This window comes from Lontra canadensis, unplaced genomic scaffold, assembly GCF_010015895.1.
Source record: "Lontra canadensis isolate GAN:19392208 unplaced genomic scaffold, GSC_riverotter_1.0 scaffold54, whole genome shotgun sequence".
NCBI classification, from domain to species: domain Eukaryota; kingdom Metazoa; phylum Chordata; class Mammalia; order Carnivora; family Mustelidae; genus Lontra; species Lontra canadensis.
In genome coordinates, this window is record NW_022631048.1 from 1021887 (window position 1) to 1044604 (window position 22718).

The 22718-nt window shown below is 41.7% G+C and overlaps 1 protein-coding gene across 4 annotated transcripts in view; it reads left to right on the top strand.

The window, feature by feature from the left end:
* The window catches only part of POU6F2 (POU class 6 homeobox 2), a 419114-nt gene that overhangs the window by 280894 nt on the left and 115502 nt on the right, over positions 1-22718 (top strand). The window lies entirely within an intron of this gene.

A 22718-nucleotide genomic window follows, 5' to 3' on the forward strand; every position in this document is an offset into this window, starting at 1 on the left:
ATGCTTCTGCTTGTCTGCATTTCAGCTTTGTTGTGTTCATTTTTCTAATAATCATACGGTGTGTGGCTAATGCTGTTTCTGAGTCCAGCTGACAGAATACAGCCTTCTTGTTCATTGCAACAGTGAAAATTTTGAACTTGTGTTGCTATATTAAAAAAACAACAACAACAACTTGTTTGTACTGGAAAGTTGGGAGATAAATTAATCATACTTTTATTTTATGGGATACGTGAACTCAACTGTAGCAAAGACAGAGAGATATAAGGCTCTGGGGGGAAAAAAAGAAAGAAAGGAAAGAATTATTCCCAATAGCTCTTCAGAAGTCCACCTCCTTAAGTTTCAGTGATGCCTTTAAGGAGGTAACTTTTCAAAAATCTCTTGGCCATGGAACCATGACAGCGATAACCTTCATAGAGCTGGTTTGGATGAAGCTTCAGATGATCAAAATTAAAACACAACAAAAATCCAAACTTCTGTGGTCTTACGTACAACATTTCACTGTGTTTCGCAGCATTTCCGTGACTGAGATTTATGGCACTGCCTATTTTAGTATCCTGCTTTTACAGCCATAGAAAGAAAAGTTTGTGTTTGCAGTTCATTGCTGGGGGAGGGGGAGGCCAGCTATGTATAGGTTAGGACTTTTGAAGGAAGCTCCCTGGCTGTTCTAATTCTGTAAACCATCTGAGAGAACCTTTCTTCTGTAAATGTTTCCTTAGCAATGTACAATGCTGATTTTTCCAGGGAAGCCTAAGGACTCTGGAGTCACAGCAAGAAGGATTCTGCTGGCTTGACTTGTGCCGGTTAACCACAAAGGGTTTTTATAAGAACCATAGGAGGTGGAATGCTGCGTGTAATAAGTGAATCATCAGAAAACTTTTTGGCTGTGTTACTTGGTGTTTTCAGATTGAGAACTCTGCACTGTTAGAAAGATTAAGTCCACTAGTTTAGGGATAATTTCCATTCTCCTCTATGTTTCTGGCAGGCAGCCTTTCTGTACCAATGGCCTCTTATTGTAGCTTCTGGAACACTGCGGCTCTGATCATCTGAGGGTCTGCCTTCCCTTTTCCACCTGTCTCCCCTCCAGAACCCTCCACACCCGGCTTATCTCACAGACCTCCTACTTCAGTCCAGGCTGGAGTCTCCAGCAGCAGAAACAGCGGTAGGTTAGGGAGAAAGGAGGAAAGAACAAACACTTTCAATGTTCCTACTTTAGATGGCTCTGAGCTAGGGGTTCTACATGGGCTGTATCATTTTTGTTCATAATATCCATGTGGAGTCCCTAATTTTCCTAAGACCTAAGATTCAGTAGACCATTTGCCCAAAATTAATTACCCCATCCTTTTGCTATACTTGTCCTATAGGGAAATCCTGCCAGTTCAGGTGGGAGATGTTGGTGGAGAGCAGAATGAAGTCCTCCTTGAATTCAAGTTCTATTTAATAGTAATATTGGTAACAATGAGAGTAACAGCAATGAGAGTAGAAAAAGCAATAACAGTAACAACACTAATAAGAGTAGTAATGACGGTAGTAGAAATCTCAGAAGGTTTATGCCTCCCCCTCCTATTGACAGGCTTCAATATTCAACTTGAGGTCTTTTCAGCGTTCCTGTTCTAAATGCTCACATAGTACTATTCAGGTCCCTCAGTCAATGGATTTGAATTTATGCCATTGCCAAGGACCCCCTGAACACTAAAAAGGACATCGTTTTTGATTTCCATTTTTAACTAGAATGCTAACAAAGCGTTGTGATCTTGTGCAGTGCTGCTTTTGACATTCATCCCTGCCAGATCCAGAGACTCAAATGAAAAGGTTTGACAGCAAAGTGTTCGGATCTCCCGTAATGAGGCTGAGAAAGACCTAAGAACCCTGAGGCCCCTTTGAGCTCCTGGCCAGAGCCCAGTGGTTGTGTGTCAGGAAGGTGCAGGCAAATCAAGTCTGGGGGGCTGGCAGGGGTTGGGGGGGCATCACCAGCAGTTCCTATATCTGAGAAGTTTTTTGTGTCCAGCTCTGTATGACTTGGGAACACCTCAGTTGGTGTAGCACACGGTGCTCTAGGTACAGTATCATCTGAAAGACTCATTTTCTTAATCATCTTTCTAATTTTGCATCTGCATATTTTTTGAAGTCGGAGTTTCTAAGGCAAGGCAGGAGGTTCCTCTTTCCTCTGGCCCCACGTTGCTGCGGCAGGAGGAAGAGGAGACATCATGGCAATTCTGATTTCCAAGAAAGAAATTTATTGCATTAACTGCCTAATAATTTTAAAAAGGGAAAAAATTTTACTACTGTGGGTTTGAGTCTTTTTGAATATCCAATCTCTGCTTGTATACCTTCACTTGAAAAGCAAGGGGCAAAACCAGAGAGGTCCAGTGCAAACACAGCGCAAGATGACAGGAGCTCCCTGGTGATGTGGGGTTGTCTCAGTCTGAGAGAGGAAAGCATCAAGAGCTCCCCTTCCTGCAAAGATAAGCAAGTCACTCTATTCCAGAGCAGCACTTTCTCTTTCTTCAATCCTTCTCCCTCTGCAGAAAGCCATCCTATAGGCTAAAAGGGAATAGGTATCACTGAAATTCTTTACCTGGCCTTGAATGTGTGGGAGGGGCTCTATTTCCCAGAGGATCCCCTAATTCACTCGCAGATAAAATGACTCCAGCTGAACTAGAAATATGCTGCCCACAGGGCTGGCCCTCACTGATGGTTTATGAAAGGCAGCAGACGCCCAGTGAGAGCTGCGGTCCCTTCTAACGTGCACACCGCCTTCTTTCACATGCCAGAGTGCCTGGAACACAGAAGGCCTTTGGAAAATATCTGTTGCCTAAACAAATGAAGATGTATACACAATTCAGTTTCTGTGCCAATGATATTTTTCAAGTTTAATAATTTATGGGCAAAAGCTAAGCGATAATAAATTACCATGGGGATTTTTTTTTTCACTTACTTGTGTTATCTGCGATGAAATAGTTCTTTAAGAAGACACCTTTGGAGGCCTTTCTAATTAGTTCACTCATTCAACCATGTGTTTGCCGGGTTATTACCCATTGGACTTGAACTGCCCCTAGAATTCTAAGCCAATAAAAGTCTACCTTGAGTATAAGCGGTTATTGGTTCAAAATATATCCAAAGTTTACAGATATACAAGCCTACCTTGTCCACTGTGTGCACTTGGGCCAATCATATGAGGTCTCTGGGTCTCATTTTCCCTATTTCTCAAGGGTGAGGTTGGGTGCAATGAGTTCCAAGGAACTTGCCAGCTCTGATTCTCATACATTTGGCAGAATCCTGGCAGAGGAACCATCAAATTAGAAGTCACTCTTTTGTTGCAGTTGGCCTCTTAAAGACTTTGCGTTCTATTTCCCTTCCTTGTCAACCTGATCTTCACACCAGCAGAAACACCCTTCTTTCTTGCCACTTGCACTGGGTTTTCTCTCTCTTTTCTCCACACTAATCCTACTGCTGTCCAGGGGTTTGTAAATGCCTCCAAAAGAAATACATACTCATGTATGTCAATAACTTACAGGCTATGTACATATGCCATCAATCTGTTAGGCTTTTTTCCTTTAAAGATATTTATTTATCTATTTATTTATTTAAGAGAGAGAAACAGAGCACACCAGCAGTGGGAGGGGCAGAGGGAGATGCAGACCTCCTGCTGAGCCAGGAGCCCCACTCGGGGTTCGATCCTAGGGCGCCAGGATCAGGACCCGAGTTGAAGGTAGGTGCTTAACCCATTGAGCCACCCAGGTGCCCCCAATTTGTTAGATTTGGGAGGGTAAGAAATACCCTCGGCTATCTGGGCGTTCCCAGGCACCCAGCACAGTGCCTAGAACCCACTGAAGGCCAGTGCTACTCGAGGATGAACTACTTCCTTCATGTATCAGAAGCAGCTTGGTGAAAAGTGGCTAGTTCCTCAGCCCACTGGAGGTCTACCTAATCAAAATCCGTGGAGCCTAGAATCAGCATTTTTATAAGCATCCTAAGTGATCCCCCCACATCCCAAAAATTGACAGCTTCCTTAATAGTACAGTCAATAAATACGTGCCCAATGCTGAATGCATGTTTCCAAAGGAAAGGACACTTACCCTTTCTCCCCGACAAAGGTCTTGGCCTCACAAGGGCAACACTAGGAATAAAAAGCACAGAAAAAGTACTTAGCACTCAAACCAGCAGTTACCAAGTGTGTACTGCAAAGGACCCTATCTTTCCTCTCAGGAAAAAACAAACAGAGGCTCCGATCCTCTAACCACAGGTTGAACAAACAGGACTTGCTCAACGTCATGGTGACCCCTGCTGTCACTTCAAATTCATGGACTAGGGCTGGTTCTTCCCCTGCCTCCAGATGACAATTCGCAGAGGTCCCACAGCTTCTTTGGCCACTCCTGAATAATAGAAACACTACCTCAATTTATTTCTTTATTTACTGAGAGAGCGTGTGCGAGAGAGAACACGCATGCAGGGGGAGGGGCAGAGGGAGAGGGAAGCAGACTCCCCACTGAGCAGGGAACCCAGTGTGAAACTTGATCCCAGAGCCCTGAGATCACGGCCTGAGCCAGAACCAAGACACAGACACTTCACCAACTGAGCCATTCAGGCACCCCAACACCACTTCACTTTAATAAGAACGATGTCCAGATGCAGTAACAGTCAACATCCCAGCTGTTTCCCACCTCAGGTTCCAGCTCCTCTACCCCTGACCACTGACAGGTTCTGACCCCTACAGAGGTGAGGAGGGCAGGGACACCCAACTTGACTGGCAGTCTGTCAGCCAGCTTCATGCTCACTGGACTTGGAAATATTTATAGAAGACTCTTCTTTCTCTGAGGGGTGGTTTCGTGGATTTGAGAAAATTTCCAGTCCACCTCCCAGTCCTGGCCTTTTGACTATAGATCCTTTGATGTGGGTGATACTCTACCTCTAAATGCTCCATGCTGAGATCTGTTCACCCTCCTCAGAACTCTCTCAGATGGGACCTAAGATGGTCCACACTAGCACTCCCTCAGGCATCTGGCCCACACCTGGCCCCTAGGAAATCCTCACACAAACCTGAGGTGCCAGCCACTAGACCCGCCATCTTTCCTTTGTTTCCCCATCAGAGCAGCCAGTCAGCCTGTCTTCCACCTTTTGCATCTTCCGAGTTAAGCCCTACACAAGTACAGTGTGTCTCCCCAGTGCCAAGATACAAATAAGCCCTCCGTGTTGTTCTGTGAAGCCCCTCTTTCTTGACATGAGGTGAAGGATACAGAGTCCCTACTCTCTACTCACAGAACACCAATAACTCTTTCCAAATGTACTATTTAAAAGTATTTTCCTTTATGATGTAGATGAAGAGTTACGAGACATCCACCTCATTCTCAGACAGCATCTTTAAAAAATCAGCCCCTTGGTCCAGGAATGTTCTATAGTGTCTGATATCTGCCATTACAGGATCACGTTAACCCCTCTAACAGAATGAGACTGCACTGGAATATTTTGTCATGCCTTTACTAAAAGCTCAAAGAGTAAGCTGCCATCAGATAGTCTTTGAGCTCACTCAGAATGAATCTCCATGTGGCAGAGAGACCTTTAACTCTTCCCACCTGGGAGGTCCAGAGCATAAGCAAGGACTGTCAAGACTGGACCCAAGAGAATAAAACCATCAAAGGGGCTGGAATTCCCTCTGCCATCTGCAGCCCACCTTCCGCACTCTGAGTCTCAATATAAAGACCCACCTCTCCACATCAGTAGACACCATTGGGGTCCCCATGTTTCAGAGAAAGCCAGTGCCCTTCACCCTCACCTGTAGCCTGATCCCAGCAGTTCTTAGCCTTGGGTAGACATCTATGGGTGGGCTTCACAGGCATCTGAAATCTGAAAAGTTACGTTAAATTTTCAAATATGAACACATCTATCAAACACAGGTACGTATTTTTAACAGATTCTCAAGAGGGTTCATGATCCGGGCTCAACGCAGCCTCGGAGTCTCAACATGGTCTCAACAAGGACAACGACGCTGTACTATAACACAGTCTGCATGAGAGCTACGGAGGATATGTATACATCCCATAGCCAGGACAGCATTGCGATGCACCTATTGTGCACTCAAGCCATTCAGTCAGACTGGAGGTCTCACGTAGGAGAATCGGTGGAGCAAACTCCAGAAAAGAGGGCTGAGGCTAAGCTGTGGGCGGTTTTAATGTGAAGGCTGAAGACTTATACTCATCTTGGAGAAGAAGGCAAGAGGGGAATATGGTTAAACAAAGAGTATTAAACTATCACATTGTGTTGTGATTGGCCTTCTGCTGTCTTTCCCCCCCTGGTGGGATGTAAATGAACTGTGGGAAATCAGAGTCTAATTCATGTTAATACTTCCCTTGCAATGGTAGATGTTTAATAACTTGTTAGAGTCAAGAGGGAAGATAGGGAAAAAGGAAGGAAGAGAGGAAAATGGGGGAAAGAAGGAAGAACGCAGAGGGAGAAAAAGAAAGGGGGAACTGTACTTTCAAAATGTATTTTTTATTATATACATTTTGTAGATGGTAGCTACTCTTGTGGTCAGCATAGTATAAAGTATAGAGTTGTTGAATCCCTATGTTGTACACCTGAAACTAATGTAACATTGTGGGTCAATTACGCTTCAGTTTAGAAAGAAACCGGTGGCTCAGTGGGTTAAGCATCTGTTTTGGGCTCAGGTCATGATCCCAGGGTCCTGGGATGGAGTCCCTCATTGGGCTTTCTGATCAGTGAGGAGCCTGCTTCTCCCTCTCCCTCTGCCTGCTGCTCTCCCTGCTTGTGCTCGCTCTCTGTCAAATCAATCAATCAATCAATCAATCTTAAAAAAAAGAAGTAAAAGAAAAAGAAAAGGAGCACTTACGATATATAAACCATCGCTATGAAGGTGAAAAAATACACACACACACACACACATATGTAATGGAAGAGAAAACAGAAGACCATTACATTGGTCCAGGCAAGCAACAATGAGAATTACTTATATTTATGAGAAGCTAGTGTTGCCATAAAATTCAAATTCTCATCTTCCTCTAAACAGTTAATCTACAACATGTTCAAGATTTGTATTTAATGTCTTAATTCATTATAAGTAGAAAGGATCTGTAAGTGTTGCTTTACCAACGCTGTTAGTGAATTTACGATCATCCATCCCACACTTTTGCCCGGTTTTCCTGATGAACAGAGCATGCATTTGCTGATGGTGAGGGGTAGAGTGTGGGCATGGAGAGAGGAGACAGCCACTGACCCATGGGGCCCCCACATCTACTACATCTGTCCCTGCCCTTCTACTACTCGCTCCCTACTTAACCAGCCAAAGCCATTGTTATGCCTGGCTGACTCGCAAATCCTGCTGGCAGGGATGTACTAAAAACCTGACCTTCAACTCAGACTCTCTAATCCATATGCTCTATGATGTTTCTTCTCAGATTAGGGGGAATTTGGATCAGTCCTGGGTTCTGATGACATTTTTTGCACTTCTAAGATTATGATTTAATCTGTCTGTGGCAGACCCACCTGAAGCTCTTTACTGTTTTTCCAGATAACCTTTCAGAGCATTCTAAGCTTGTCATTTCCTCTTTGACCACATTTTATATGCATATTTCATGTTGAATTTCTGTAGCACACCTTCAAATCTGGACTCCCTAAATGTTCATTGACTTCCTTTATGAACATCCTAGTTCATAAACAAAATTATTCCACAGAATTTTTAGGACTTGGTCCAGGCTCCAGATGCATATGTCTACCTTTGCCTGTATGGTCACCAAAAAGGAACACAGGAATCCATACCCCTCCATAAAGTTGATTGTAGATCCTAGTCTTTTAGAAACCTCAGCAATGAATCTCTTTAACCTCAAGAATTCTCCCACGGCATCTCTTCTCTTGTGAGCCAAGCCAGAGCAAGCACATGACGAGGTAAAAATAAAAAGACGGGGGTGCCTGGGTGGCTCAGGAAGTTAAGCGTCTGCCTTTGGCTTAGGTCATGATCCCAGGGTCCTGGGATCCAGCCCCGTGTCGGACTACCTGTCCAGCGGGGAGTCTGCTTCTCCCTCTCCCTCTACCCCTCCCCCACCTGTGCTCTCCCTCTCTCTCAAGTAAATAAATAAAATCTTTAAAAAAAAAGGAACAAGATAAAGTGAGCAAGTGGTAAATCAGGTTACGTTCCCCACAATTATCATTTCTCAATTATTTAGTGAGCATCTATTATATGCAAGTTGCTGAGAGGAAGGAGGAAGATTAAGAGGGAAAAACAGACTTGACTGAAATGGTTACTTCCTGTAGGAAGATATTTGGCAAAAGAAGCAACCGGATACACGTTATTCACCATAATGCGAGGCGCCCCATGACTGTCTTCTTACAGGCGTGGGGAGAAGAGCAGTTCATTCTGGCTACAGTGGGGACCAGCCCTGGCTAGCAGTACAGAGTTACTCAGCTCCAGAACTTGCTGCAAGATCTTCTGGACTTTTTTTTTTTTTTAATTAGAAAAATGAGCAGTGCATATTTTATGCAGGATCTCCTGCTTCTTTAATCTTGTTAACCAATTCCAACTTTTTTGAAGCCCCGTTTCCATAAGTCGTTCTGAGTTCTGTACCACCACCTTCTCCCTCTGATTTGGACGTTGAGAGTTCTCAGATGGGGTTAAAATGAGTCTGGAAAGGAGAGATGGAGCAAAGACAGTCATTCTCGAATATGGATAGAGCATTCTGGTTCCATTCTCTGGACCATGGAAACTATCATGCAGTCTTTTTTTTTTTCTTCCATTAGCAGTGTTTTAGGAAGATAATTCTGGTGGCAGATGGGCACTCAACTCATGACTTGATAACATTTGTCGAATTAATGAATGAGACAAGAGAGCAGAGAAGGTAAGCCATTAGAGGTCAGGTAATTAGGCTCTTTCAATGATCCAGACAATAATGAGGTTAAATTTAGGAAAACAAACATGGAAAGAAAGTAATAAATACAGATACTATCTGAGAGGCAGACTGATGCCCTCATGGAGGGCATTAATTACCTCCCCCAAATTTGTCTGGCTTTCCTCCTCCCTGGGAGTTGATGGGATGACACCTTCTGGTCTGGTGTTTTATTTAGCACTGCCACATGTTGTTAATGGCCAATGAGCTGCTGTAGAAAGTGACGACATGACTTCCAAATCAGAGGGTTTAATCCCCACCCCTCAAAAGCTGTCATTCCTTCTGGCATCATGTTGGCCACGTTCAAGATAGTGAGTGCTCCATCAGCTTGGACACGGAAGTGACTGCAACGAGCTAAGACCCCCTGCCAACTGATGATGACATGAAAAGAAATAAACTTTGTTGAGCTAATCCACTGGGATGTTAGGGCTGTTTATTACCACAGTATAACCTGATCTATCCTCACTGATCACGTTTGTGTTTGCCTTTTGTGTCCATACTGCATTAACAAAGTAAAAATAATGTTGCTTTACTTTTCATGAGCAAGATAAACCAGACTGGCAGAAATCCACAAAATTTATTGCAAAAACACGGGTGCCAGCATAGGTGAGACCATATTACATTCCAGCATCTATTGCTTTTTATGAATTTTCCAAAAATTCTTCTTTTGATGGCTCTGTTCTTCCAGTAGGGTTTTCATTAATATAATTATTTCATTGAAACTATTAGTTTTCCTCTTTTTAACTTACTACATACAAAAGCTTAAAACGAACTATGTGAATTGGGTGGCTAATTTGCATGTCAGTGTAACCTCATCAAATTAGCCTTGAGGTGTAGTAATTATTCCACTAAAGAATTTTGCTGCAGAGTTGGGAAAAGAAAATACAAATGAGAATTACAATAATCTGGTGATGTAATAGGAGTAACTTTTTGCCATACAATTAAAGTCATTTTGGAACAGGTTTCTTTTCAATGAATCTGGAATGGAACTGCAAATCTAGCAAGGACATACGGTTAATTCCTATGTTTCAAAATACAAAAATAGGTGTAGCTTAAGGAGAGTTTTATCACTTATTGCGTGAGCCAAACAATGCTAGGATACACGCGGTCCTAGAGTCATCTGTAGATTCTTCATGTACAGACATCTTCATCTGTAAAGTAAGAGGAAATACATGCTATTTCCTCTTCTTGAGAAATAAGCAAGAACCCATGAGATAAGAACTATTAAGCCTTATTGGTAACCTTGACGTTGTCGTATGGGAACAACAGTGCATCACCTGCGTAGAGTTTGACGTTCAGTCCCCATAAGGAAGGCTTGTAGTACTATGGGGGAAGTGAAAAAGAGGAGATCCCAGTCTGATTCTTAAAAAAAAAAAACTCTCTTGCTATACATTCTAGCATCCAGAGCCTTCTAAAGGAATCAGCTACCGCATCTTTGTCACTTAACTTTTTTTAATCTGAACTGACAGCTCACTGGAGAATAACTGTAGGGAATAATCCCCACAGTGGCAGAGGGATGGATTAAATCAACCATGAAAATAAGCACTGGCCCATGTGTCTATAGCCTAAAAGAAATTTGAGTGAGCATAGTGCTGTGTTTAAACCAGGCACCATATACTTTGAATCGCCTGTAATATTTTCTCCTGCAAATATTCATTGGAAGGGAAAAGCGAAGAGAGACTGCTGTTTTGAAGGCTAGCATACATCTTGCTTTGTCTGATAAGTGTAGAGAATTATGTTATTATTTTCTTAGCAAAGGAATAGCAGATGGACATATTCCTTCTCTTTCCCCCATACCCATAGCTCCCTTTTTAGTGAACATGGCTTCACTTCTACGCTAACGATTTGAAATTTTCTCTGGGAACACCACGCTCCATAAATGTTAGCTATAATTTTAAACCTTTTAACCTCCACTTAAAAGGTGGATTGGCCTTTTGAGGAGAGGTCACCAAGGAAGTTAATAACTGTTTCTCACATTTATGGGGGAAAAATAATGGGATCGAATGTTACGCAAGTGCTTCTAAGAGCTGCTTCTTATTCTACCCAAATGCAGTTTCTGTCATTTAACTCACATGGCATTTAAGAAGGTGAAGTGTCATAATCAGTGATGTTCTCAGACCCTCAAATCTCTCAGAACAAAACAAAAACCCACCCCTGATTATTCCTGTGTTGGAGAATGAGCAGAGCCTAGAGAACCGTCACCCATTAGGGGTCTCATTGCTTTCAACCCTATTCTTTGCTGAGTCTCTGCCGACCTCCAGAAGAGAAGGAAACCAGTTATTATGGAAGGGTTAGGATTTGCTGATGAATAAATTTGGTCTCATCTGTCGAACAAATAGATTTCAAATCAAGAATGAATGTTGCCATAGACAGTCTATGACTCCCTGCAGGTTATGGAAAAATCAATCAAGCAAAATCAAGGAACATGTAGAATCTATCCACGGGAATTTAGTCAAAATGCACATTCAAATCCTAGGCGTTCTCATTTGATATGCTATTAACACCTGAAGAAGACTTAAAAATCTGATGGGAAAAAGCAGGAGGGGGTTATTTAAATCTTTTTTGGAAGGAAGATCTTATTTTTAAAAAAGGTTTAGTATTGATAGAACTGCATTTTCGTCCCTTACTCATGTTGTATGCTTATTTGAAGAGCATGATATCCATCCCACGTTCCTCAACAGCTCACAGTGATGCTTTTCCAGTGTTGGGGAGAGTCTGGCTAGTTCCCAGGTTGTCCTAGCTAGTCATAGAAATTTCCAGCTCTGGTTTCCCTCTGCACCTCTCAAGAACTTTTTTGTATGTCTTTCTCTTTTCTACTTTATATTTTTGTCTAACTACCTGAAAGGCTATCTTTGCCTTCAAGAAAACTGCATTGGTTAAGTAATCCATATGCATAAACCCCTCTTAACACCTATTTACATTTTTAACCAATCAAAGATGTTTACCACACTCACTTACAGCTTCTCTTCAGCATGAACTAACTAGGTTTCACCACACTGGATAAATCTGATTACAGATTAATCCGGGCAGCCTTATTAGAGTGTCCACTGACAGATAAAGGATAAAGAAAATGTGGTACATATGTATACCATGGAAGATTCTTCAGCCATGAGAGAAAAGGAAATCCTGCTGTTTACAACAACCTAGATGGATCCTGAGGGCATTATCCTCAGGATATCCTCATATCCTAAGCCAGACAGAAAGACAAATACTGTATGATTTCACTTATATGTGGAATCTTTAAAAAAAAAAAAAAACTCATAGATTCAGAGACCAGATAGGTGGTTGCCAGAGGAGTGGGATTTGGAGTGGATGAAATGGGTCAAGGTGCTCAAAAATTACCAACTTCCAGTTAGAAGATACGTAAGTTCTGGGGATGTAACATACAGCATAGTGAATACAGTTGACAATACTAGATCATATATTTGAAAATTACTGAGAGAGAAGATCTTACAAGTTCTCATCTTGCAAGGATAAAACAATTGTAACTCTGTGTGATAAAGGTTGTTAACTAAAATTTTTCTAGTAATTATTTTGCAATATATAAATATAACAATCATAATGTCATACACCTAAAACTAATACATTCAATTATACCCCAAAAAGAAAACAATCTTATTAAACTTATTTTATGTTGAAAATAGTTTATTATTTTCTCCAGAGACACTGATATATATGTAAGTCATATATATATAGTTATATATGCAATTATGTATGTGCATATACATTGTATATAAGTGCATTGTATGTATATGTACATTGTATATATAAAAATATATTAAAATACATTATATACATATGTATATGCATTGCATATATGCATATTATGTATATGTACATTATATATACTGTATATATGTGTATATATTATATTTGCACATTATGTGTCTATATTGTACATATGTACATTATATATATATTGTATAATGTACATTTTTTGTTTACATATGGGTATATAATTTCTTTATCTATTGAACGGTCATGTTTGACTACAAAAGACAGAAACATCTTTAGATTACTCCTAATTAGACCATTCACAGTATTAGTTCTACATATATGCATGCATAAGTTTGAGTCAGAAAAAGCAAGATGATGGTGTTCCCAGGTCAAGTGAGTTTGGTGAGTGTTGAATGAAAAATGCTAATCAGGTTTCTTTAATGCCAAAATTCTAAGTTATTGATATTCTAATGCTCACTGTGGGTTTCCAAATATAGAATACAACATACAGTATCTCTCAAATTATTTGACCACAGAATGCTGTTTTGTCATGAGATCCTGTGGAATGATGTTTGGGAATATGTCTCATATGAGGAAAGAATGTCTATTGTGGACTTTTCAAAAGAAGGTTTAAGTCACAGTTGGTGTCATTGATGGAGCACAAGGCGAAATTGGTTCCATCCAGCCCAGGGAGCTCAAGGACCTCTATCTAATTCGGGTTGAGGAATGGATCCAAATATCACTATACTCACTCACACCCAAAAAGACAGGTTTACAAAACGAGAATGTCTTTTTTAATTTACAAAAAGAAATATAATTGTTAAGTGGACCCGATATGGTTGTCCTTTGGCGAACAATTTCTCTGCTTACAGAAGGACCAAACCATGAAAATTCTAATCTTGGCAGAAGATTTGCAGATGACCATGAATATGAAATTAAGCATGTCGATTATTCAAAGATAATATTTGCACAAGGAGGTATATCTGTCCCCTGGGCCAGGTAGGTCATGGCCTCAGAACACCATTCCAAGCCCAGAACTGGTTTCTGTAACACATCTCTTTCTGTGCTTCTGGTGATAACTAGCCTCTGTCTGATGGTTAGTTACTTCCTATTGCTATGTTAAAACTTTCATCAGTTCAAGGCCTTCAGTGGAAATGATCTCTAAGCAATATAATAGCAACACCCATTTCTGTTTTGTTCAATCCTCTATCACCAGCATTCTGTTCAGTAATTAATTGACCAAAGTATTAGAGGCTGGAGACCACCTGTCTATTTAACTTGGCTTGGTGTAGATATAGATGTAAATATAGATAGATATACAGATGACATACATTATGTCTGTAGGTATGGGATTATATATAGATATGGTGGCATGAATGCAGATATAGATATGTATGTGATGGTGTATTCATAGATAGAAATAGATATATCCTTGTCTACATAGAGAAATAGTCAAGGGGACCTGATATGATTGTGTTGTGACCAAACCATTATAGATGAGTTCCATGCAAATTCATATCCTGTCACTCTGAGGGCATTTCTGAGTACCTTTCTGGGCCTGCTACACAGCATCATGACCTCTGGTGGTAATTTTCAGATACTGTATGGTGGGTCTTAGGAAGTTCTTTAATTCTGGGGGACTGGAGTCACTTCCCTCCATTCGAGAATAAGAAGCTCCGGGAGTTTATGCCACAGACCACCTGGAGCCAATGACTTCCTGGTGCAGGAAGAGGAGAAAATGAACTTCAAGACAGGACAGGCTCTGAGTGCAGTTCATGCTTCAGAGCCTCTGGGGAGAGGATGAGATAGGGGAGGGGTGGGGAGTTCACCTAAAATCTCACCACCCTTTGCTTCTTGCCCTTCTCTATCCTGTTTTTCTTTACTCCCATCCTAGTTTCTTCTGGAAGCCCTTCTTAATAAATCACTGGCACTTGAAGCCTTGGCTCAGGGTTTGCACTGGGGAAAATTGAATCTAGGAGACTGACTTTATAAGGTTGTTGGGAGGATGGAAAAGAAATATGAGGGTCTAGAACCATGCCTGGCCCCAAAGAATTAGCTATTGTCCTACAAGATGCAGCCCAAGTGTTGACACTGATTTTCTAGAAACCTTTGTTGATGTAATGCAGGCATGTAGTTAAAAATCATTACAGTGAGAGGGTTTGTGAAGAAATGCAGCTGTACTCCTCCCTACCCTCAGGAGTACTCCTCCAAGGTGAGCACATTGAACAATTCCCAGTTTCATTCAGGTCTTACGGGCTTATCTCCATGTTTCTGAATACTTTCCATCTCTATCTGCCTCTTCATTTATTAGCTGGATGTCTCATCTGCTCATTTCCTGCTATGGTGTATGAGGGTTTAGTTCCTTTACAATGTCTGCTTCCTTTTCCTCCCATCCACTGATGGAAGTATAGCCCTAATCTTAGTTACCTTTGTGACTTCAAATATCACCTTTAAATCCCCATTTGTTCGGTCCCCTATGGAGGGGTCTCTTGAGTCCCCACTTAATGCTCTGGTTCTCACTTCCCCTCCTCCCTCCCAGGAAACTTTCACTTCACATTGTCAAGGATTTTGGTAGCATTTATGTTCTCATTAAATCTTGCATACCTTATTTACAGGCTGTTTCAAAACTTGAAAGCCAGTAAATACTTTTAACCTTAATATGGCTACCTTATTATTTCCTACAAAGCCAAGACGTGTGTTGTGATCACATGCCCTTCTAGTCTGGATTTTAGTACCACTCAAAGAAAACATTCAGATAGACTCTCCTTTTGTCCTTCACCAAGTCCTCAAAATCATACCACATCTCACTGCACAACTGGGTCATGTTGTCTGTTTCTTTTATTGTTTCTTATAAAACCATACCTTGTTCTTATATTGTTTGTTTGTCTTGCCTGAAGTATCTTATTATCCATCTTTTTTTATTGTGAGAAGAAATGTATACTTTTTTTAGGAAGTGGCTACCATCTTCCAGCTTCTTCTTTTTCTACAGCATTGAACCGGTTCCACCTTTCTCCTTGGAGCTCAGTGATTTCTTATTCTGATTTGGAACGACCCTTTCATTTCTTGATCATGGCTTTCCCAAAGAGCTTTTGATTTTGCTAAAGTTTCTAGTTTCCTTTCTTTTTTTCCATATTTTCAAATTCTTCCATGGTTTTATATATTCTACCACTTCTATGGAATCTTCCTTTTTTTTCTGGAGAGAGTTCACCTAAACCTTGACTTCATGCTGCAATCTAGACTCATTGCTTTCTAGAACTTCCAGACAGGGTTGTAGTGGGGCTTCTGGTATTTCTAGCCTGTGTGTCACACACTGCTCCCTGGGTCCTAAATATTCCTCTTTCTTGGCTCACCACCTTATTTTGTTGAAGTACCTTTTAATTTCCTAAGAAAAAGGTGTGTAAAGATAGGATGTATAAGCTTTGACAATTTCCAGAATGGGCCTTACTCTGCTCTTGCTTTTGACAGAAAGTGGAGCCAGCAATAGAACTTTTGGCTGGGAATCATCTTCTTTCAGAACTTTGAAGGCAGTGCTCCTCTGATCTTAGCCATATGGTTTTGCTAATGGGAGGTCTAATGCTAGTTTGACTTACATTGCTTTGTAGATTGCCTCTTGTCTCTCTGAAATTTTTCTAAGCTTTTAAAAAATCTTTATCTTTGGTATTCTGCAATTTAATGGGAAAGTATCCAATTGGTCCTCTCTTCTTCCAACTTGGTTGGAACACAGTTGGAAACTGGAATGGCTTCCTAAGGGCTTGGAAGAGTGTTGATAGCTCAGTGTATTGGGGTGAGATTGGGAACTGACTGGCTTTTTTAGGGTACATAAGAAGAGAACTTTACTTTGATGTGCCTACATCCACATTGGAAATCCTAATTCTTCCCCAGACATGCTTTTCAATTTCTTTAGAGGAGAGCCTTCCCATGATTTTTCCTGAGAATTTAGGTTGTCCTAGCTGTGGTGATGGTAGGAGATCAGCTGTCACCAAAGGGCTCCCTGGCAAATCCTGCTAGACATTCCAGCAGGCCCAGCCACCTATGAGTCCCCAGCCTCCCTGATGCATTCTGGGAAGGTGCGGCTGCCTTTGGGATGGCCCGTGCTGCAACTTCTTCCTTTTGCTTTGCTATGGGTGCTCCTTTGCTTTTAATCTTCCTTGTTTAATGCAGCATCTGAAAGCTAACATTATGTCTCATACTTAAATACTTGTAAAAATACTCCAACAAGAATAGCCCCAAATATGTCCACAAAGGCAGTAACGGGTGGCAAATTGCCCTCATATCTAAAAAATATGCTAAAGATACTGAAAGATTCCCAGGTGTCTGTTTTCCCTTTTTTCCCAAACAGTGATTTTATTTCAATATTTTTTTGCTAGTGGAAGAACAGATTCATTTTTCAGAAGAACATTCTCAAAGTTATGGAGAGATGGCAAAGCAAGCTGCTCCAGTTGAAGGCTAGGGGAAGAGCCACTCCCTCTGGTCTGGGCTGCTGGGACCCCCAATGGCAAGGGCTCCAGACCCCCTGGGTGGTGCTTTAGAATGCAGATTTTGGCCTACTCTCTGGAACTGACTTTTCTAATAAGCTCCCCAAGTGATTCTGTCCACAATTTGAGATAGGCTGCCTAGAGCTGGCCAAAAGACAACCCACAGAAGAAAGAAGCTTGCATGGTTCAGCACTAGCTGGTAATTTGTAGGGATTTTTAATTGGAAGAGTATTTTTCTCTTTGTTTTCTCTTGCTATCCGAAAGATATTGAGATCTCTGCCTTAAGTGCAAAAGAAACAAACAACAGATTAAAGATATCTCTGGAGATGGTAACAAAGACCACATGTGAGATGAGTATGTCATACTCTGAAGCAGAACTGATTTTGCTTGTTTTTAATACTATTGCCAAAAATAAAAACAGTTTTCCCCCAAAGTTCACCTTCTGCACTTTTTCGAAGTCCTCCCTTCTGGGCACACTCTTTTTCCCACCCACTTAGCGAAGCTTCTGTCTACTGGTGCAGGCTGAAAACGCCCTTAATCAGGGAAATGAAGGGTTCCTGACCTGTGCACTTGCTTCTGCCATCTTGGATGTTATTTTCTGGGGAACCAGGGGAGGGCAAATATCCAGTTTTACTAATTTAAGTTCTTCTGGTTGGGCTGTCCTAGATTCTGTTCTTTTTGCTTCTCCTAGGGATTTTAGTGAGCAACAAACATGAATGATAAATACAGCATTAGGGAAGCAAAGGCCACATTAGGAAGAGTGAGTTTTCTATTTGGAGACCCATGAGCCCATTGATTTGTAAAACTGAATGGATCTAGGAGTCTAGTCATTGTTTCCAATGAAGGACAAATCTATCTAGAGAACTCTTCACTGCCACCAATAATACTCCAGAGACGACAATGTCACAGAGTTCTATGGGCAACATAAGCTGATACCCTACTTGGTTACTTTCCTTAAAATGTCAAGATGAGCCCAGTGAGGCAGCTGCCCAATGTCTAAGTGTAGATGAGACATTCTCTTACCAGAGGCCCCACCTGTGTCTCTCCCTCTGCTCCACCAGGCACAACTTTTGCTGGTGCCTCCCTGAGCCCTTGGAACCGCAAAGATGTGCAGAGTGGAGAAGGATTGTCCTCTCCCCTTGTGGCATCCCAAGACAGTATATCTTGGTCCCCAGTGTGTGGATATAGAAAAACAGCTTTTTTTATTATTGCAGTAAAATATGCATGGCATAAAATTTGTCATTTTAACCATTTTAAGGTGTACATTCCATGGCATTAAGTACATTTGTGATGTCCAACCACCACCACTACCTACTTCTAGAACTTTTCATCACCCTTTCCAGAAACTCCATACCTGTCAGCAGTGACTCTCCATTCCCCACCCCCAGGTCCTAGTGACCAATAATGTGCTTTTTGTGTCTACGGATTCACCTATTCTGCACACTTCATATAAATGGAATTATACAGTATATGGCCTTTGGCATCTTGCTTCTTACAATTTGCATCACACATTGCCCTTTCTGTTTTTACTTGGTGCCCTCTGTTTCCCTAGGAGCAGGCTTGCACCAGGGGACAGGGCTAAGGATGAATTTGAGTAGTCTTTACCATGCTGCTCTTTTCAGGATTCTGGGCACTTTCAATGAGAAGCCCTCTCCCGGTTCCTTCTCCTTAGCATGAGTGCTCTACCCTCTGTAAATGCATTTCTATGAGGCTCCTCTAGTTCCCAGACATGCCCAGAGGTATGGCATCAACAGTTAAGTAATAGCTTGTACTTCTTTCCTACCCACCGTCAAACCCAAATCACCAGTTTGCCAACAGAGCCCACATTTGCTTGAACCCTGGAAAGGGCAAGGAAATGCTGAGGTTGAGATCCCAGATGGAGTGATTATATGAGTACAATGTTATACTTGGTGTTAACAAAAGTGAACACTTCCTGTAGTATTTGCCATTTTGCTTTCTGTTATCCTAAGATGTTTCAAATATCTTGAAGGCATAAAACACACCTGTGGACTTGCCCTTCCAATGCAGATATGCATCTTCCAGAATCTTCTGTGGACTTGCCCTTCAAACACGGATATGCATGATGCTTCCCCTTTTCCATTCCCCAGCCTTGGAAGTAGTCTACGTAAATCCCAGCCAATGTAATTGATTCCTTTGGTGGTATGGCTCTATTACGTGTGAGACTTCCAAGGAAACCCCTCACAAAGATTCAGAAGAAGAAATTTTTTCTAATGTACAGTTGATAAATAGAAACTGAGCAAATGGAGAAATGGAGGATTCTTGGCTACTCCTTTGTCATATTAAATTATTTGGGAGGTTTCGAGCCACAGATTTTGCCATAGTGTTCTCTCTAGGAAATTCAGAGTTTGCTGGAGTTTTATTTTATGTTTCTTTTTTAACATTGTAAGTTAAAAAAAAAAGTTAAATGCCCTAATGTATATTTCTATGCATCTCTTTTTCTTTCATAGCTATTGGTATTGTAGTTACATTTTATATTTACCATCTACCATAAAAATCTCTAATCTTTCATGCATAAGGTCAGGGTTTCATCCCTAAAAATCTTCATTTTATCCACATTCTCTGTAGTTAAATGTCTTTGAACCCTCCTACCTTGTGTCCGTATCTTAGTATGCTTTACACAATGAGCCCTTTAGACGCTCCCTGCTTTACCACTTTTTTTAAGCTTTTGCTTGCATATTGTTACGTACGTGGCTTTAGTTCTTCAGACCAGAGTTACATTCTTGTATCACTCCCTTGTGCCTTTCTTTGCACCCAGTACATACCTGGACATATTTTATAGTCCACCATTTTTTGCTTGAAGATGCCAAATTAGTTTATGTAACTCAAAGAAGTTTTGTTTAGCTTAATTTAATGCCTTTCCAGGCAAGCTGCAGATTATAGGAAAGAAATAGCCAAGCAGCGTGAACGCACCAACATAAAGGAACGAAGACGCATTTGGAATGTTGTCTCATTAGTAGGTTAGGGTCTGCTGCACCTACCCATCTGCCAATATCTGTCTGCCAATATTCCCCAGTCTATCCTGCTTCTAAATGCTGATTTAGATAAATGCTTTTCTAACCAAAATGAAACAGCATAGTATTTAAGTCAACCATGAAAATAAGCACTGACTTATGTGCCCCTCACCTGAAAGGAAGCAGGACAGGCTTGATTTGAATCAGGCAGGAGGCCAGATGCAATCAGATTCCCAAAATCTGTAAACTCACCAAAAGGAAGGATCAAACCCCATTCTCCTGGGACCCTACAGATTGCGGGAGATCCTGGGAGGTCAGAATTGAGCGGGGCTCCCAAATCTTCAATAAAATGTGATTTTGTATAACAGGAATGTGCGGGTGATAAAATCAGGCCATTCTCTTGAGGTTCCAATACATGGGAAGAAAGGGTACTTTTTCCAGAGAGACTTAATTTCTCAGAGCATTTTTAGGTTTGCTGCAAAACGGAGCAGAAGCTTCAGAGTTCCCACTGACTGGGTATTTCATGGCCTTGTCTCATACATACTCTCTCTACCTCTGGAGTCCCAGAGCACCCCGGACTTCCATGCAAGGCAGGACACGCACTGCACCAAGTGCTGAATAGACCTAGAGTCATTCACCAACCCAGCGAGCACTGGCCGTCCCAACCCGTCCAACAGGGAAGCTCTACAAGGGACCCGAGAGCACAGATAGGTATTTGGTGCCCCTGGGAACTGTCAAGCTACCATTTCGCCAATACAAGTGTGCCTGGCTTTGAACAAACCCAATTTAAAAAGAAATACTAATAAACCGGATTATATGTTTAAAATCTGACTTAACACCGGCGGCTAACTGGGAGCGATCTTTGCACCACTTTCAAAAGATAAGCTCTCCGCTTTCTCTAAGGTTTAAAGTCATTCAAACTTCCCAGAGCCTCTGTTGCTGGCACTCCGTTCTCCACATTGTCCTTCAGAAATATCACTTAAGCCATGCTGTGTCATCTGGCTATTTCTCACATTCCAGACCGTAATATCCTCTCTTCCTTCCTTTCGAGGAATGACCCTCTCTCTCTTGAACCCTCTCTGCTCTCGTTCCACAACCTCCATGGACACTGCCTTGGCCTCTCTAACCCACAGAAAACCCCTGGCCTGATTCCCTGGGTCCTTCTGGTCTACCGTCAGTAGGGCTCTATAACAGTTACTCCCAGACCTGATTGTTTTTTTTATGAGTTAATCTTATCTCCATAAATAGACTATGAACTCCTTGAAGGCAGGATTAAATCCTACATACTGCCTGGCACAGTACTAGTGCCTTGCTGATGTTCAATAAATTTAACAAAATGATTCTTAAATTTACAGTCACTGCTTGATTTTCTTACCACATCCTCTAGGTGTCCTCAACATAGGGTTCAATGTGCACACACTTCTCAAGAACTTATTTGTTGTGTGAGGGCAGGTAATGCAATATTCCACTTTACAGAACCACTGGATTTTTTCTAAAGGAGCATTTTTTAAAAAGATTTATTTATTTATTTATTTATTTGACAGAGAGAGAGAAAGAGAGCATGCACACAAGCAACAGAAGGGCAGACTTAGAAGCAGGCTCCCCACAGAGCAAGAAGCCTGATGTGAACTCTATCCCAGGACACTGGGATCATGACCAGAGCCCAAGGCAGATGCTTAATTGACTGAACCACTCAATCGTCCCTAAAGGAGCACTTAAAAAAAAAAAAAAAAATAGGAACTAGCTTAATGTTACAAACAGGAGTTATTACTGTTCAAATTGTTGACTAATTAATTCTAAGTAAAGGAAAAGCAGGAAAACATTTCAGTCAAGACCTATGGGTTCAACATTGATCCTTGTATGTGTTTGTAGGCGTGTCAGAAAGCTTTTAGCTTGAGATTCAGGTAAAGGAGGAAGTGAACTTGTGGCAATAATTTTCTCTAGATCATTCATTGGCCAAACTCACAGTCTTCCTGCTGCAGAAACTGTCCAGTGCTAGATGGGCATAGAACGAATTTGGTGTGTTTAGTGTGAAGAAGCTCACCTTACTTTTCTAATAACAAGGAAATCTTAAAAAGATGATTTTGTTCTTTCAGTTCCTGGCCTGTTTTGGAGGTGCTGACAGGTCATGTCTAGTTACCACTGCAGAGTTCGCAGTAGCCTACTTTGACCCTTCCGTGTGGAGGGGAGGGGTGACGGGGTTCTGTCTCTTTGATCAGCAGACAAAATATTCAGACTCAGGCTTTTGTCTCTGCAAAGCCAAGAAGCATGTGCCACGTTTAAGAAAAAAAAAAAAAAAAGCCACCAAAATGGTAGAAACTTGAAACTAAGATGTCTGTGCAAACTGGGGAGGTCTGAAGCGGCGGGTGGGAGAGACGCCGTTGATGGGACCTGTGATCCAAAGCAGATTACAGTTCAGTTTCTGTTCTTCACTCCGGCCGGGCATTTGCCAAAAGAACTAAAGGGGCTGAACTTTTACACTGGAAAGCCAATCTTGAAAGCCTCCGTGGCTTTCCCAGGCCAGTGTGCGAAGGAAGAGAGAGAAAGCGAGGAGACGTTACTCCCACCTCGGGCGCAGCCCTGCCTGACTCTGCTCGGCGCCCTTGAAAGTCATGCCTGATGGGGGACAGGATGGTCCCCTCCCAACGGCAAAGTCTCCCCCT